The 15,553-nt window shown below is 43.7% G+C and overlaps 1 long non-coding RNA gene across 3 annotated transcripts in view; it reads right to left on the bottom strand.

The window, feature by feature from the left end:
- Window positions 1-8,055: 8,055 nt before the first annotated feature.
- Window positions 8,056-15,553, bottom strand: part of LOC149854187 (uncharacterized) — a 180,808-nt gene continuing 173,310 nt past the window's right edge. For all 3 annotated transcript variants that reach the window (XR_016438828.1, XR_016438830.1, XR_016438829.1), the window contains one exon: window positions 8,056-14,790. This is a non-coding gene — a long non-coding RNA (uncharacterized LOC149854187). The remainder of the gene's footprint in view (window positions 14,791-15,553) is intronic.

Genomic DNA, 15,553 nt, shown 5'->3' with positions numbered 1-15,553 from the left:
TGTTCATCTGAGCTTTACCTGAACTTCCTGAGTCTACCACAGGGAGCTGGCAATACCATCTACAGGGACAGTCTCTCTCATGGAATATCTAGAAATTCCTGTTCACAATCCAGCCAAAACTGCCACTTGAATAGCTTCTCTGATGATATTCTGGCACTCCTGCTTAGGTCTGAGCCAGGAAATGGGGAACCAGATGAGAAAATTGAAGGGACACAGAGAAGATGTTTTGCCCAGACATCAGAGAAACTATGCAGCAAAGCCCATGTTAATTCTTGATTCTTTGATCCTATCTTTATTCCAGAATATAGGAGTACCCACAGTATAACTTTACCTATGTAGATATATATTTTTCCTGGGAACATTCCTTTTATATGTGAGCCCTTAAGCACAAGGCAATTCCTTCCATTCCAGTTTCCTTTAACCTCATTAGTTTAATTTCTTTCTCTTTATTTGCCACGTTACATTCAACATATCTGCACCTCCCCTCTCCCCCTTGCTGTTTACTGGGCCTGAGTCAGCTCTTCTGGAGGCAGCACTTTTCTCGGCTTGTTTCCAGAGGATGTGGATTTTCTCCACATCCTTCTCCTTCTCTATTCAGCTCCTTTATCAGCCTCCCACCACCTCATTTTTTTTCTGTTTTCTCTCTTACCACCACAAAAGTCTCTGTTCTTTTCTCCTCCTTTCCCTCTTCCTACTTCCCACATTGTCTCTTTTTAGTTGTTACAAAATCCTGATATGCCAGCTGACTCCTGCAAAGAAATGTACAGCTGTGACTAGGGCTGCCAACCCTCCCAGACTGGCCGGGAGTCTACCAGAATCGGCATCGATCTCCCGGTGACTACTGAAAGCAATCCAGGAGATTTTAATGGGATATTTTAAGGGGGGGGAAAATTCCCGGAATAGCTTCAGTCAGAGTTGGCAACCCTAGCTGCGAGAGGAAGCCATCCTCTGTAAAGAGGGGTCTTGCCTGGATTCCTTTCACTCGGGGAACCAAAGTGTGACAAATTTGTCAGGTCTGGGACCAAAGAGGGGGGAGAAATGAGCTCTTCTTTAAATGAACCCAAACCAAATTTCATGATGGAGAAAAGAACAAAGAAAAAGATTTTTCTGTGAAATTTTGGCAGTGAATAAACCCCTCTATGTTATAAAATCCTTAAAGATGGAGTTTAATCTAAGCGTCTGACACACTCCAATGAGCACAGGGTAATTTGCCTGGCAAATCCACAGTTCCCTCCTCTCTGTTAACATCTGCATTTCTTAACTTAGTTTTGCTGTTCTGCCAAAGGGGATTTTGCTGTAAAAGATTTGTCCAGTAGAGGGCATCAGAGGCCACTATAAATCTCAAAGTTTTCCTTTAACTAGAGGAAAGGAAAGTACTCCTGGGGGCTTTTTTGTTTGTTTTTTAAAATACAAAAATAGTGTTGTTGCACTGTTTGCATGCTAGTCACCTTATTTATTTAGCTGAAACATGCTGGATAGATTTCAAAAGGTAACGACACTTTTTCCAAGAGATCAAACCACAGGTTCGCTACTTTATTTTTTGCCTCCTGATCTGTCCTGGCTGAAATACGAACAAAGCAAATAGACAAGCAAACTAGATTAAGAGTAACCATATGACGATGGGTTGTGCATTAGGGAAGCTATAGACTGTGGGCTAAGTATTCACACTGTAACTCTTTATCCCAGGAAGTCTGATCGGCTAAGTATTTGGGGCATAACTGAAGCTATAACAACAAATAATTTCATATAGACAATTTCTACATGCTGGAGTTAAAAGGGAAGCAGCTGCAACTGAAAGCTAATCTGGATACAAAGCAGCACTTTAATGGAAGATCTACTGTTCAATCTGTGATATCTTAAAGAAGCAATATATTGTCAGTACCCTATAAGCCCAATATTTTTCAAGGGGGTTGTTAGGGCAGAGACTGTGCTCACTGGAGAGCTGATGCATACACTAGGTTACTGGGTATCATTTTATTTTACAGGTATAAAACATAAAATCTTAATACAATCCTGGTTACGATTAATTTGACCACAATGATTTCTAGCATCACTGTCCAAAAATGCTACAGAGCACAGGGATGATTCTATGTATATATGAAAGAGGCAAATATTGAACCTTTTATTGGCCCAATTTCATGGCTGGGATAGTCATATAGGCAACTTTCAAGTATCATGGTGCCCTTCCTCAGACCTAAGTAGCAGATGGAACCAAAGCCTGTATAAACCTTTCAATGTATCTAGTTGTTTTGCAGTTTCCCAGCTGGCCTAATAAAAGGTATCATTTTGGAACCAAGAGTTCTAGATTTTTGCACTTCTGCATTTTTTAGCATGCGGTAGCTTTCCCAGGTATTACAGTCACTTGTGAAGTCTGGTTGGTGCTGCAGTGCTAAATGCATCCTCTGGAAACAAGCCTCGAAACGTGCTGCCTCCAGAATGCAGCCCTTTAACCAAGCCCTACATTACTTGTGATGTGCATGGCAAGTTACTTAAGCACAATAATATGCTTTAAACTGTTCCGGATGACTAATCAGCTATGCCGAGGCTATCAGCCCCCCAGTGTCACCCCTGCAGATCATTCAAATCGTTCTTTCCTTTCCTCGAGATTCTCTTTCTTGCTAAATTACTGTAAAATGGAGGCACCAATTAGGGCAGATGTTTCAGGAGGGAGGAAACCAGCTAGAACCTGTGATGATCATCAAAGAGCAGGTCACACAAAGGAGCTCTCACGGACCCAGAAGAGCAGACATCCACCTTCGGCTTCCTCTGTGCAAAATGAAATTTATTTTTCTACCTATGGGGACTTTTACCACCTTGAATTTTCCCTCAGCCTGAGCATGTGTGCCCGAAAGCTTGCAAAGAAAGTTCTTTTTTTTGCAATTTCTTAGTTGGTCTGAGAAAAGGTATCATCTCCAAAGCAAGAGTTTTAGAGTTCGGCATTTCTTTTTGTCTCAGACAAACACAGCTACCAAATACATCCATCAAACTGCCTGACACTCCGTAGCTTCTTCTTTAAGTGACCTTACAAGGCTAGTGCTCCAAGGGAAGAAGCTGAAGGTTTGAAATTTCAGCTAGCTGAGACAAGGCATAAAAAAAGCAGCAAGAGGCTAGCAAGCCAGCATCTAAATCAACCACGCTTTCACTGTAAGATGTTTTCTTTATATTCTCTCTCCCAGGCAAAGCTACTGTGCTTTGACTCCTCATTACACCAAAGCCCTCGGTATAAAACTAGCCTGGACTAAACTTCCCTCTAGCCAAGAAGCTAGCTTCTAAGGTAGCAACTGTGTTACAAAGTGTTTTGACTGGCACCCAAAAAAGGGCCTCCCCTTTTTTCCGAATACCCTGGACTTTCTTAACTGTTTCTGTATAGGGTTGAGTTTTTTTCCGCTGAGCTACAGAAAGCTAATACTTGCAGGAAAGAGTCTCGATTTTCCTGCTCAGTCTCTGTACTGGCTTACCGTCTAGACCAGTAGTTCTCAACTTTTTTAAACTGGAGACACCCCTCAGAAAATGCCAGCTCTTAGTTTCCGCCTGCTTTTTTACTGCAATCAAATAAAAGAGTAATTTTTCGTTACAAAGAATTCAGAAAGACCACAACAAGGCAGAATACTACCATCACTATGTACTTCGCTTGGAAACCTCTGGGTTTATCCTGTGAACCATGTCTGCACACCTAACAGTGCTAACGCTGCATGATACCCCATGACACCCTTGAAAGGATCTCAAGTCACCCCAGGGTGCTACAACACCCTGGTTGAGAATCACTGACTAGAGCCAGGAGCAAGGTGGTACTGTGATGGTCCAGCATTAGTGGTAAGGATTCGTTTCTCTCCGTTTCTCCTTTGCCATCAGAAAAGTTCTCAGCTGGAGCACTTGGATACCATTACTGCTGACTCTACCTTGTTTTGTGAGTATCCAGGAAAAAGGGTGCCTTGTGCTCAGATTTCTACTTGGAACTGAACTGTTGGAAACCTGCTGAAACGTGCTGTAGTCCGTTGTCTGGGCAGGGTCTGCTTCAGTCTCCTGATCATGGCTTTTGCCACAGTGTCATACACTGGAACTGCAATTTCAATTTACTTTCTGTGCTTTAAAATGTTTTGTCCTTTTTTTGTACTTTGCTCTCTGCTTGGGTGATGACAATACCCCATCGTTCTCCTTGTTGTTTCTAGGAACCATTCGATTTCTTTTTTGCTACAAACCCTTAAGCCTTCGGACAGTTCTGACCTGACACTATCCCATTATGGCCCCTGTCCTACTGCCGAAAAGTTTGGGCAAACTCCTTCCACTGCTTCAGGAACATGGCTTTAAGCATGCAGAACTCTTGGGCTCAGTGCTGGTCAACCCAGATCTATATGCCGACAAGCCTCCAACGCTTGCCCTGCTCCAGCTCCACTTCTGAGCCAAGGGGGATTTCACAGCTATTGAAACCTGCATTAAATGTTTCCACCTAATGTGTCGGTATGTCCACATGGTTTCCTTAGCAAAGAAAACTGGAGCTTTCTTGTGGTGACTAGCCAGGGTCCACTGCTAAAATGCCCTGTCCCATGTCTCATGCTAGATCTCTGCTTCCCCTTCCCAAAATGTGAGGTGTATTAACGCCAGCATTTGGTTCAGCATTCGGAGCTGGATCCATGCCTTGCCATTCATTGGGAAAAAAAGACTTTCTACACCCAGAAAGGACAGACAAGTTCTCCCACACTACACTGTGAAAAATACATAGAGCAGTTCCAATTAGTGCAATGCTAATAACCACAGGATATGACCCAGGAAGTCCTAGAGCTCACCCGAGTGAGTATGGCACCAGCACCTGAAGCATGACAGTGCCCTGTGGTTGCTCTCCCCAGAAAACCAAGCAAAAGTGATCACACCTGACTGCAGATCGCTTGGGGCGGGGGCACCACGTAGTGAAAATCAGCCCCAACTTGTTCGAGGACATGGAAATAGATGGGGCCTGATTCTTTGCTTGAGACTGATGTAAAATGTCAGTGGAACTACTCCTGAATTACATCAGTGTCACTGAGATAACAAATATACAGCTCAAGCCTCAGAGCTGAGAACAGCACTCAATAATATATGTACACCACTAAACCATGCCTTTCTCTACACAGTTGGATAGTCTCTTGGGACCAAATCCTCCTGGCTGCAAGCCATTTACATGAATTTCCTTTGAATTCAATAAAGCCAATAGGGTTGGTCCCTGACGTATACCATTCACCACCAGAGCTACGAGTCTTTTGCATTAGAGAAATGGGAATAACACTACAGTACGGCTATATGCACAGTTATTTTAGCTCACTTGGCACACGGCCGGCCGTACCTCTGACAGAATGCGAGGGAACAACCTGGTCACTGCATACACATCGGGTAACTCCTAGGGTAACTACAGCTTAATTTCAACCGCGTACTCGGTGCTTAAAGAAGGCTGCAGTGGAGAGAGAGAAGGGAAAGTACCTGATATAAAACAGGCCTCTGGGTACCAAGGCAATCCCAAGGTTTAGTTTATGTACTTGTTAATTTTTTGTTGCCTGATGTTAGCTTGCTTCCAATTATGATTCGCTGTGGCTGAACAAATCTTGCCAACCACTGCTCTATTGTCTTCCAGCTGAGTCATCCCACTAGCCTATGCTATCCTATTTAATTTCTATGGCTGCTCATGCCCATGTTAGTACACTGAAGAAAGAGAAAATCTTCTTTTAAATACACATCAGATTGTTTGAACTGACTACCTATTGCACCGCCTCTTGCATACAACACAGCCCAGACCGCTAGGCTTCAAAATACTGGTGAACACACAGAGCATTTTACAGCTGCCCTTAAATGGGGCTGAAAATTGGAACATGGGATTTGCTGTAAATTGCCTCCAAGGCAGCAAAACAACGATGTCACCTGCCAACGCTTGGAAGTGCAAACAGCAACACTGGGAGGAAGGAATAGGGGCCTAACTCAATGAAGCAGCAGTGTATAATGGGGGCCGCTAGGCACGACTGCAGTACCAAAAGCAATGATTAGTTATATCGATCTACTCCTCCACAGAAGATCCTCAACCTATGTTAGCAGTCAGTAGCAAGAAAAGGTCTCAATAGTAAAGCCACAGGCACTAAGTCCAAGCCTCTTTCTCTTTTTCTTATGAACAGAGACAGTGGGAAAGGGATGGTAAAAAGGGAGACCTACCAAAAATTGTGGGGAATGTTTCCAGCTGAGAAGAGTGTACACTGAGTTATAGCAAAACCTTAAGCCAATGTTGAATTATAGTAAAACCTTGAGCCAGGGGTGGGCAATTATTTTGGGCAGAGGGCCGCTTACTGAGTTTTGGCAAGCCACTGAGGGCCACATGACAGGCAGCCAGGGGCGGATAAATATTAATTTTCTAAATTTTTTAGGGGCCCCACGGGCCAGACAGAATGACCTCGAGGGCTGCATCTGGCCCCCCGGCCACATTTTGCCCACCCCTGCCTTACACCAACACTGTCAAAGACTCAACAGCCACAACCTGCTTGAAAAGGCATGATTTGCACTTGTTTTTGTTTTTTTTAAGGAAACTACATTTCTGTGAACTAGCTGATCTCATTGCTCTAAGCATAGGTGCAGCCCTGTTTTTCCAACTGTCTGGCTGTAGGAAAAATAGAGATTGTTGGAGAGAGGAAAAAAAGCTGGCCATTTTAGTTGCTATTGTCATCTTAAATCTGCAGATGAGCCTTTAGGGAGCAGGCCACTTACTAACATTTCTCACAAATGAATGATTTAAATAAGGGTGATCTATGCTCTGTTGCAAGTCCACAGCCTCATCAACATCCTCACCTAACAGACAGCAACAGTTCAACAAAGAGCAGCCCAAGCCCTCAGTGCAATCACACCAGAGATTGGGAAACAGGAAGAAAACACTGCAAGGATGCATAGGGCAGGGAAACTGTCACAGACTATGCAGTGTGACAGGAAAATCCTGCTTGGGGGAACACCTGGAGAATACACGGGGCAGTCAGGATGGAAGGAGAAAAGCCAAATTCCTTTCTCATGCAGAACTGCACGAGCTTTCACTGGTTGAACCTTGCAACTCAAGGACAAGTGTGTTCCAGTGTTTTGAAAATAAAGGATTCACCTTCACTTAAAAGTTTTGCCACTTTAATTGTGCCCGCAGAATTAACACAGCAACCCCTACCCTCACAACTGGTAGAGACTGGGGTCCTCAAAGGACTTGTGTGTGTATCTCTGTGAGACTGGCATAGGCAGGACTTTTTTTAATATTAAGCTCTGCAGTAATAAGTAGTGCTAAACAGCTATTACGGGTAGAAAAGGATGGCCTTGCGAGTACAACGCTAGGCTAGGGCTCAGGTGATCTTGAGTCAGTTCTCAGCTACTCCACAGGCTTCCTGTATGACCTTGGGTAAGTAACTTAATCTCTGTTGTGTCCTGCATTCCCGCTGTAAACTAAGGACAGCGATACTTGGCCAAGCTCACAAGGGTGTTGCAAAGTTAAAAGTAAGAATGCTTGGTTGGCATTCAGATGCTCTGATGAAGGTGAGTCTGAGTGCCGAGATGAACAGAACAGATAAAATCCTGCTCCTCCTGAAGTCACTGGCAAAACTTCTGGATTTCGCCTGGGGTGTTTATGAAGCAGTCCAGCAATGGAGTAACATCTGCCACAACAGGAATGGCATATCATTACATGCGTTGAATATTATATAGCTGAAGCAACTGGCACACTAGGGATCCATTCAGCTGGTGTCTTGTTTAAAGGAATAAAAACAAGGTATTATTTTTGTGTGCAGTACCTAGTACTCTGGGATGCCCACCTGCAATCCCAGCTGCTTTTATAATGCACATAGCAAATGAGATTTTATCAAAACCACATACCCAACTTTTACATACTGGGATAACCATTAAGTTGGTTAGCCCAGCACACAACCCAACCAAGTATACAATACAACCAAGTATGCAATACAACCACCCAGTAAGTTCTGGGGGAGCAGAGAGATGGGTTCACACTGCAACGTTCGGAGTGAGATGGTTGAACACCACAAAGTACAAAGGTATTTGAATTGAGAGTTTTAAGGCAGCCTGTTAGAAATATTGCTGCTGCTGCACCCTTACCGACTAAAAACAAAATCTAAGCATTTATCAACCAATCAACCAGCAAAAGATCCTCCCCAAAACAAAGCTTTGAGAGAGAAAAATGAAGTTCACTAAGGATCCCACTGCTGCTACTGATTTTATGGAGGTGCTGGAACGAGTACAGTGGTGAGTGCCAGTATAAAAACCTACAACATATAAAAAGAGCGATGTGTACAGATATGGTTTCACTTCTATTTCCCTTTGTGGGTTTTCTTTCTGACTTCTCTCTAACGTTGTGAAACTGTTGGTAGTGAAAGGAGAGCAGCATTCGTTAACTGTCTGAATATAGCTAGAATGAATCTACACTATGGAAGCAAACGCAAGATTTCAGCCAGGTTGAAATTTCTCGCTATGTGCCAGGCCAACGCTCACCATTTGAAACCATCTAGTAAGCAACATACTGAAGTTCACTTTTCACAAGTATATATACAAGCACAATTCATGGGGTAAAGAGCAAAAGGGACATTGATATGGAACAATTCAAAATTAAAACTTTGGGAATTTTTTGACCCAGAATTGAGCCAGCCCTACTCCATACTGAATTAAACCTGTTAGTGGATGAAAGACTTTCATGTGCTCGGAGTTTACAAAGTCCCTCCCAAAGGTTACAGGGTTGATGTCACTCGCTTTGTCCGCAGCAAGTTTTAAAGCTGAATCATTTTGCCATGGCAATTCTTCTATACTAGAAGAGCATGCACCTGACAAGAGTTTGGCCAGGCGTAAAGAAATATAAACACCACTGATCCTTTGTCATTTGATTTCCTAATAGGCTTCAAGAACCATGAGTCATGAGTCATGAGTTTCATTAATAGCTTTGAGTCAGAATGCTGGTCACAGCAAAATAGTGGCATGTACCCAACCCCCTGCCTTTCCCCCGGAAGTAACTAATGAATTAATTGGAATGATGCCATAGTATAATCACTTGTGTTGAATCTTTACTTCTTCTTTATTGTCCCATTAAAGAATGTAATACATTTTTGTTCACAGGGTGATGAGTGCAAGTCAGGTTGGCTAACTGAATTCTTTGGCACCAGCCACCGAGATCTATCCACGGCACCAATGTAATTTAACACCCGGTAGTGGATCAAAGTCCTGATTTTAACCCTCAAAGAGGAGAGTGAAATGGGTTTCTGGGTAAAGCACTGGCTTTGAAGAGATCAGTTCGATTCTCACTTTGCCACCACCTGCCTTTACCTTTGGCAAATCCCTTCATTTCACCATGCCTAAAAGTTTCCTTTTGTAAAACAGTTACCATAAAAGCATCCAGACAAAATGACTGGAAGGCTTCGCTTATGAATGGAAAACACTTTGGGATCCTCAGCTGAGAGAGAAGTGTCCTACCACTTTAACACTGAAATATGTTTGTATGGGGAGCAGGATTATTGTCCCAATCCCACAATGCACATTCCCAACTTTAAGAACATGATTAACCTTTGCTACAGCAGGGGCTGTTTGCTTCCTGCTCACGTCTGAATATGAATTGCTATTCCCCAGAACACTCACCTGTTGCTTTAATTTAAACATGCCTGTTTGCTGAACACCGTGTGCTAGTACCGTTCCTATGCCAATTATTATTCCTCAACCACAGGAAGCTCTCTCAATGGCAAGATCCAAAAGTTCAGCCAAGGCTCATGAAACCCATGCATTTTCCTAGAAAATATTCCCTACCCTATGGAAAAATGGATCCCGTTCCCCCCCAGCAAAATGCCTCAGACCTTCAAAAGTAGTGAGGAGTAATCCATTTAGCTCAGTTCAGACACTGCCCTTTTATTAAGTCTCTCTGAAAACACTGCCTGATCTTATCATCTTCTACACAGCCCTGGTACTCACTAACATGGAGAATTTATGTTGCCTGAAACCTCCTGATCATGCTGCTAATCTTCTCCTTAGCTGTTCTACTCGCAATCGACAGTTGCATGACCATTTTCAGCTCACCTGTGTCATAACTTTAACATCTTCACATTGTTCAGAATTGAATACTATGTAAAAGACTGGCACTAGTAAGATCTACTAATATAGTACTTCTATTATATATTACTTCTGCTAATATATTACTTCTAGTGCATGAACAGGTTCTTGTGGATAGCCATTGCATGTTTTGGTGGCATTAATTAACAAGCTATCAAAATCAACTTAAGTTTGTGCATCTTTTTACAAACTTTTTGCTTTGAAAGCAATGGTAGCTCTCTATATTTCTTGTTGGCTAGTCTTAAGAACTGATGACAGGAACCCATAAACGGCAGATCTGCTGTTTTTCTCCCACATGGGCAAGTTACTTCACTTCTCAATCCCACAATTCCCCATGTACAAAGTGCAGGTGACAGTCATACTTGCCTCTCCAAAGTACACGAGGATTAATTAGTAACCTCAACTCACTGGGCATTGCATCGAATTTTGGCAGGGTTGAAGTTGGTTGGTACACATGCCAGACATTCCTTTTGCTGCAGCTAGCATTTTATGTTGCCTATTAAGTTTTGAAAGGTACCGCAAGATCTTCCTGAGATCAATATCTTGCAGAAAATTTAAAGGTCTCTCTCTCTTTTTGGTTTGTGTTAGTTTAACAGCCTGCTTTTCCTGTGTCAGTGCAAAGCTCTCTGGTGAGCAGGCCAGGCACAAAATGGAAGCAGCAGCCTTCAGTTCTTGTGGGAGAGGATGCAGATCTGTTCTGCAGCCAGTGATTCCAGCTGTCATTTCTAGCATGCAAGTCTTATTCTCCCTATAAATAAAATGATTACTGGCAGGAGACTAAACTATATACCCCACTTTCCAGAAAAAAACCAACTCCTGTCTTTGCTGAATTGGGGCCTTTTGTGATTACCGAGCCTTTTTTTGCACCTCATCAGAATTATTTAGTGATTTAGAGGGATGTGCTGAATCATAGAATCAATGAGTTGGAAGGGACCTAGACAGATCATCTAAGGTTTAATTGACTGTGTAAACCTGTTTTCCCTCCTTTGATGAAGTATCTGTAAAGTACAGAGTATTAAACTAGTACAACCTGAAATTATAAAATCATGCAAAACTGTCCACCCATTGTAGTGCAGGTACCAGATGCCATTATTAAGGTCTTTATTTCCATACCCTCAATACTGGCTATAAGACTATCTTCTTTCCTTCTCAGGTTAGAGATGCTACTGGGATAATTGCACTTGTAATTATATCTGTCTCTTCTTTATTGCTCAAATCACAAACCTAGATCTCTATGCCAGGCCTTTAATAAGTGTGAAGGTGCATCACAAACACTCTTCTGTTATATAATGCAGGGAACAACCTGCAGCCAGACTCGTCGAAGTGATCACAGACCTGGACATGGTGTTTCAGCAAATCTGGAAATGAATTACAGTTTTGGTGTTGTCATAATCAAACTGATACATCTGTAGTGCTGACGCACAGTTACACCAGTATGAAGCTGCTCATATCAAAACATCCTGTTCTCCCAATTGACAGCTGTTTTGACATAATACACCTTTACAGTAAGACAACTGCATCCACACTAGAGGATTTTACTGCTATAACTATATCTGGTGACTAAGCTGGTACAGTTATAGCCATAGAAAAAGTATATGTAAACCAGCCCCTAGTCTCACGCTTCTCCAACCCTGCTGTCAAAATAAAACTCATAAATTAAGAAAGTTCTCACAGGGACAGTACCATATCTAGAGTCCTGGTGGCCCCGGACAAACTTTTAGCATCAGGCCCCACTTCACCAGAGAGAATGATAACAATAATTGGACAACGGGAAAAAAAAATTACCATTTTCAGGCCTCCTTTCTGGCCTGCACAGGGATGTGGCTAGAGCCAACTCATTGCTAAGCTGGGTTGCCAGCACCAAAGACACGGCATTTCTGAGAGGATTTGCTATTGCCTACATCAGTGTGCACCCAGACATACTATCTGTTGCACAGTCATTTACTGCTTGCATAACGAAGTACTAAATGACTGCACAGTAACTGGTGTTACTGCACAGTGGTGTTCCCACACAGGTTTTTTTCTGACACTACTGCGCAGTAGTAACGAGCCACTGTGCAGTAGCATTACGGCCCGGTTAGTGCCCCCCAGTGTTACTGTGCAGTAGTGTCTCATGTAGATGTGGCCACTGAGATGTAGACCTGAGCTAAAGGAGTCATAACATGTTCTTTTTTTTCACCTCTTCCACATCCCACACCCTGTGTGACTGTGTCTTTACTTCTCCTGTTCTTCCCTCTATCTTTGGTTAGCTTTACTAGCCCCTTCATCATCATCATCCTTATGTGCTTCCCAGGGAAAAATCAGTCCTCAGGCCCTTGGATGTACACGTGGGAATCTCACTAAAGTCAATAGGAGCTGCCTGAACATCCCAGGAAAGAATCATCTCCTACAGCTTAATAAGTTACTTCATTTTCTTTGCCTCAAAAAGTGGCTTCTGCAACTTTCTCTTTCTATATGGGTGTACATTCCCAGGGCCTGATCTTCAATCATGCCAAAACCACTTTACATCACTCTGTGCATAAAGGGGACTTACAATAGGCATGGAGGATTATATTTACATCCACTTTACATCACCCTTCCAAAGCAAGAGGGGCAGAAAGGGGCCTACATGTAAATGAGAAACAAGCCTTCCTTATTTCCTCCTCCCCTCTACCCATTTTCTCCTTCCTTCATCTTCACTTCTCTCAAATTACCCTTCCCTACTTCTCTCCTCCTTGGTCCCTGTCCCCTCCTCCTATGCAGGCATGTCCCTTATCACTAGGCCTGCATGCAAACCTATCAGAATTCACCACTCTCATGCTTTCAGACTCAGCTCCACATGCAAATCAGGCCTATCTTTGATCTTTAGGCAAATATTGTTTGCTCTTTCCTAACCCTACAGCAGCAGGAATGCAATTTTGTCTGTCTCCAGGCAGACGGTGCCTTTTTTCTGACCATCAGACACATCCCTTCCCAACTCCGAATTCCATGCTCTATGGACATTTTAAGACATCTCTACCCTGTCGTTCTACCTGAAAGAATATAGAGACTTCGGGTGCTTGTACATGTGACACTATTACCAAGTATATGTGACGAAAATGTCACTTTGTGTGGTTTAATGGCATGACACTGTACAAGTGCAGGAGTTTGGTTTTTTTTTTAATGAGTTTGCATCACTGCAAACTAAATTACAGCCCAATGTAGTTTAGTTTGCAAGCTGCAAATTGCCATGATGCAGCCGTTAGCTCTCCACCTGGCTGTGGAAGAGGTGGGCAGGCTCCGCAGAAAAAAAGGATCAGCCCTTTGCCGCTTCTGCCTTTAGCAAGAGCCTGCTGAAGGCAGAAGCGGCAAGTGGCCTGATCCTTTTTTTTTTCCAGTGGCCTGTCTCTCCTGTGTCTGGCGGGGCAAGCTGCCAGTGGGCCAAGTGGCCCCTGAACTGCGGGGCACCCCCCAGAGCCACCCCAGCAGGCTGCTAGCTGGCTGGGTGCTGCCCCAGCTCGGGGTCAGAGAAGAGTTGGATCAGGCCAGGTGCTGCCTCTGAGCTGGGGCCGCCACCACCGCAGAGGAAAGGATCAGGACCTCTCATAGCTCAGGGGCTGCTTGCCCTGCCAGCAGCTCACCCCCCAGCTGTGGGCAGACTCCACTGAAAAAAAAGAGGATTAGGCCTCTCGCCATAACAGTGACAGAAAACAAAACCTCTAAATTTAAATGTCGGGTTTCAATTAAAAACCTACCGTTTCAATTTAGGGGGCACAGAATACAACCCTAAGGATTAAACACCCCACTCTTCAGCGCTGGTCAGGTCACACCTGGAGTACCGTGTCCAGATTTGGACCCAACGCTTCAAGAAGGATGTGAACAGTTGAAAAGAGTCCAGTGAAGAGCAACAAATGGGAGATTGGTTAGGCCTGATACCCTCTTTTCACTTCAAGGCCCAATACCTTATTTTCACCAAAAATACCCCAGAATTTTGTACTCGGTCAATTTTAGATGACTAATATAGCTACGTTAATGTATTTATATTGTAAATAGCAATCATATTGATTTGGAAGGACTTCTTTGAGGTGACTTTGCTGGACTTTTTGAAGGGCTCTTGGCTGGAGTCTTCTCAGGAGTCTCGGCTGCAGGTTTTTTGGAGTCCTGTCTGCTTTCTTAAAGGAAGTGTCCAAGAAAGTTTGGACAGATGTTCTCTGGGGAGATAAGAGATACAGCAAACCTGTCTGCTGGTGTGGTGTGGCATCGGATCAAGCACCATAAAGTCAAAACTGCCGTCAGAAAGTCGAAACAGGGTGTCAATTTATAAACGTTGTAAGTGCCATCCGTTGTAACTCGAAACAGCTAAAGTCCAGGACTGCCTGTAATTAACTCTATGGCAATTTTAAGAATGAAATCATTCCTGCAGGAGGACTTGTTCGGGTTAACAACACACAGCGAAGGCTTTAAAACTCTCAGATTTCCATGACACTGGTATCAGTCCAGAGCAACTTCTCTGCCTCCAATGAAACCCCTTTGGGTTACCGATGTAACTAAGGTCACATTGCAACTGTTTTCACTAAGGTTATGCAATCATAGGTACCTGCACCAGGAGGTGTGGGATTAAAAGGATTCCAAATATTCTCCTTTTATCTTCCATGATGTATTTCTCTCAGTCTGCCAGAGTGTGACTTTATTTTGACTACTGCTGCAGTGGCCTTGCACTCCCACAGGGCTCAAGTGTCCCTCGCAGTCACAGCCCTGTTTTGGGATACATAATGCAAAGTCACATCAATCAAAGGTGAGTACAGGAAGGCATGGCTGAGGCAGAAAGCCCTCCAGACTCCCAGATTTGTAGAAGTGACATGCCTGTCACACTGTACTTCTTTGAGGGGGGTAGCTTACCCCTATCTGAATGCCCCAGCAGCTCAGGGTGTATAAGGGAGGGAACCCAGTGACAGCCCATTTCTCTTTCCTCCTTGAGAGCAGAGAGAAGGCAGTCTCTGGCCTCAAAGCAGGGCCAAGATAACTATTCCACCTGGTTTTTATGAAGCCTGCTCAGTGGGATATAAAAGGGAAATAACCTGGTTCCTCACTGCCTTGCAGGACCTGGCCCTCAGTCCTGGATTCTCCTTCTAACTGGCCTTTGGCCAGAGTATCTAGTTGCACAAGACTTATCGGGGTGGAGAAACAACCTAGCGGGACAAAGAGTAAATAGTCCCAGCAGGGCTATTTTCAATCTGCCAGACATGGCTTTTGCTGACGGAAACATCAGCTGGCCTGATCTTCTTTCCTACCCCGCTAAGTGACAGAAGCGCTCTCACAGGGTGGTTCTGTATCAAGGTGGACTCTGACTCTCTAAAGAGGAAAGGCAAAATTAGGAATCTGGCATCTTGTAGGAGAAAATGGGAGTGATTTGCAAAACAAATACATGGAAGGAGCTGAGATATCAAGTTTAACTACCAAACCAAACCTTCCCTCCCATCTGCAGCTGTGCTGGCCCAGGGAAGAGGGCCAAGTTCTC

This window comes from Crocodylus siamensis, chromosome 13 (genome assembly GCF_052110815.1).
Source record: "Crocodylus siamensis isolate JL-2025a chromosome 13, ASM5211081v1, whole genome shotgun sequence".
NCBI classification, from domain to species: Eukaryota; Metazoa; Chordata; order Crocodylia; family Crocodylidae; genus Crocodylus; species Crocodylus siamensis.
This window is presented reverse-complemented; position numbering and strand designations above follow the sequence as displayed.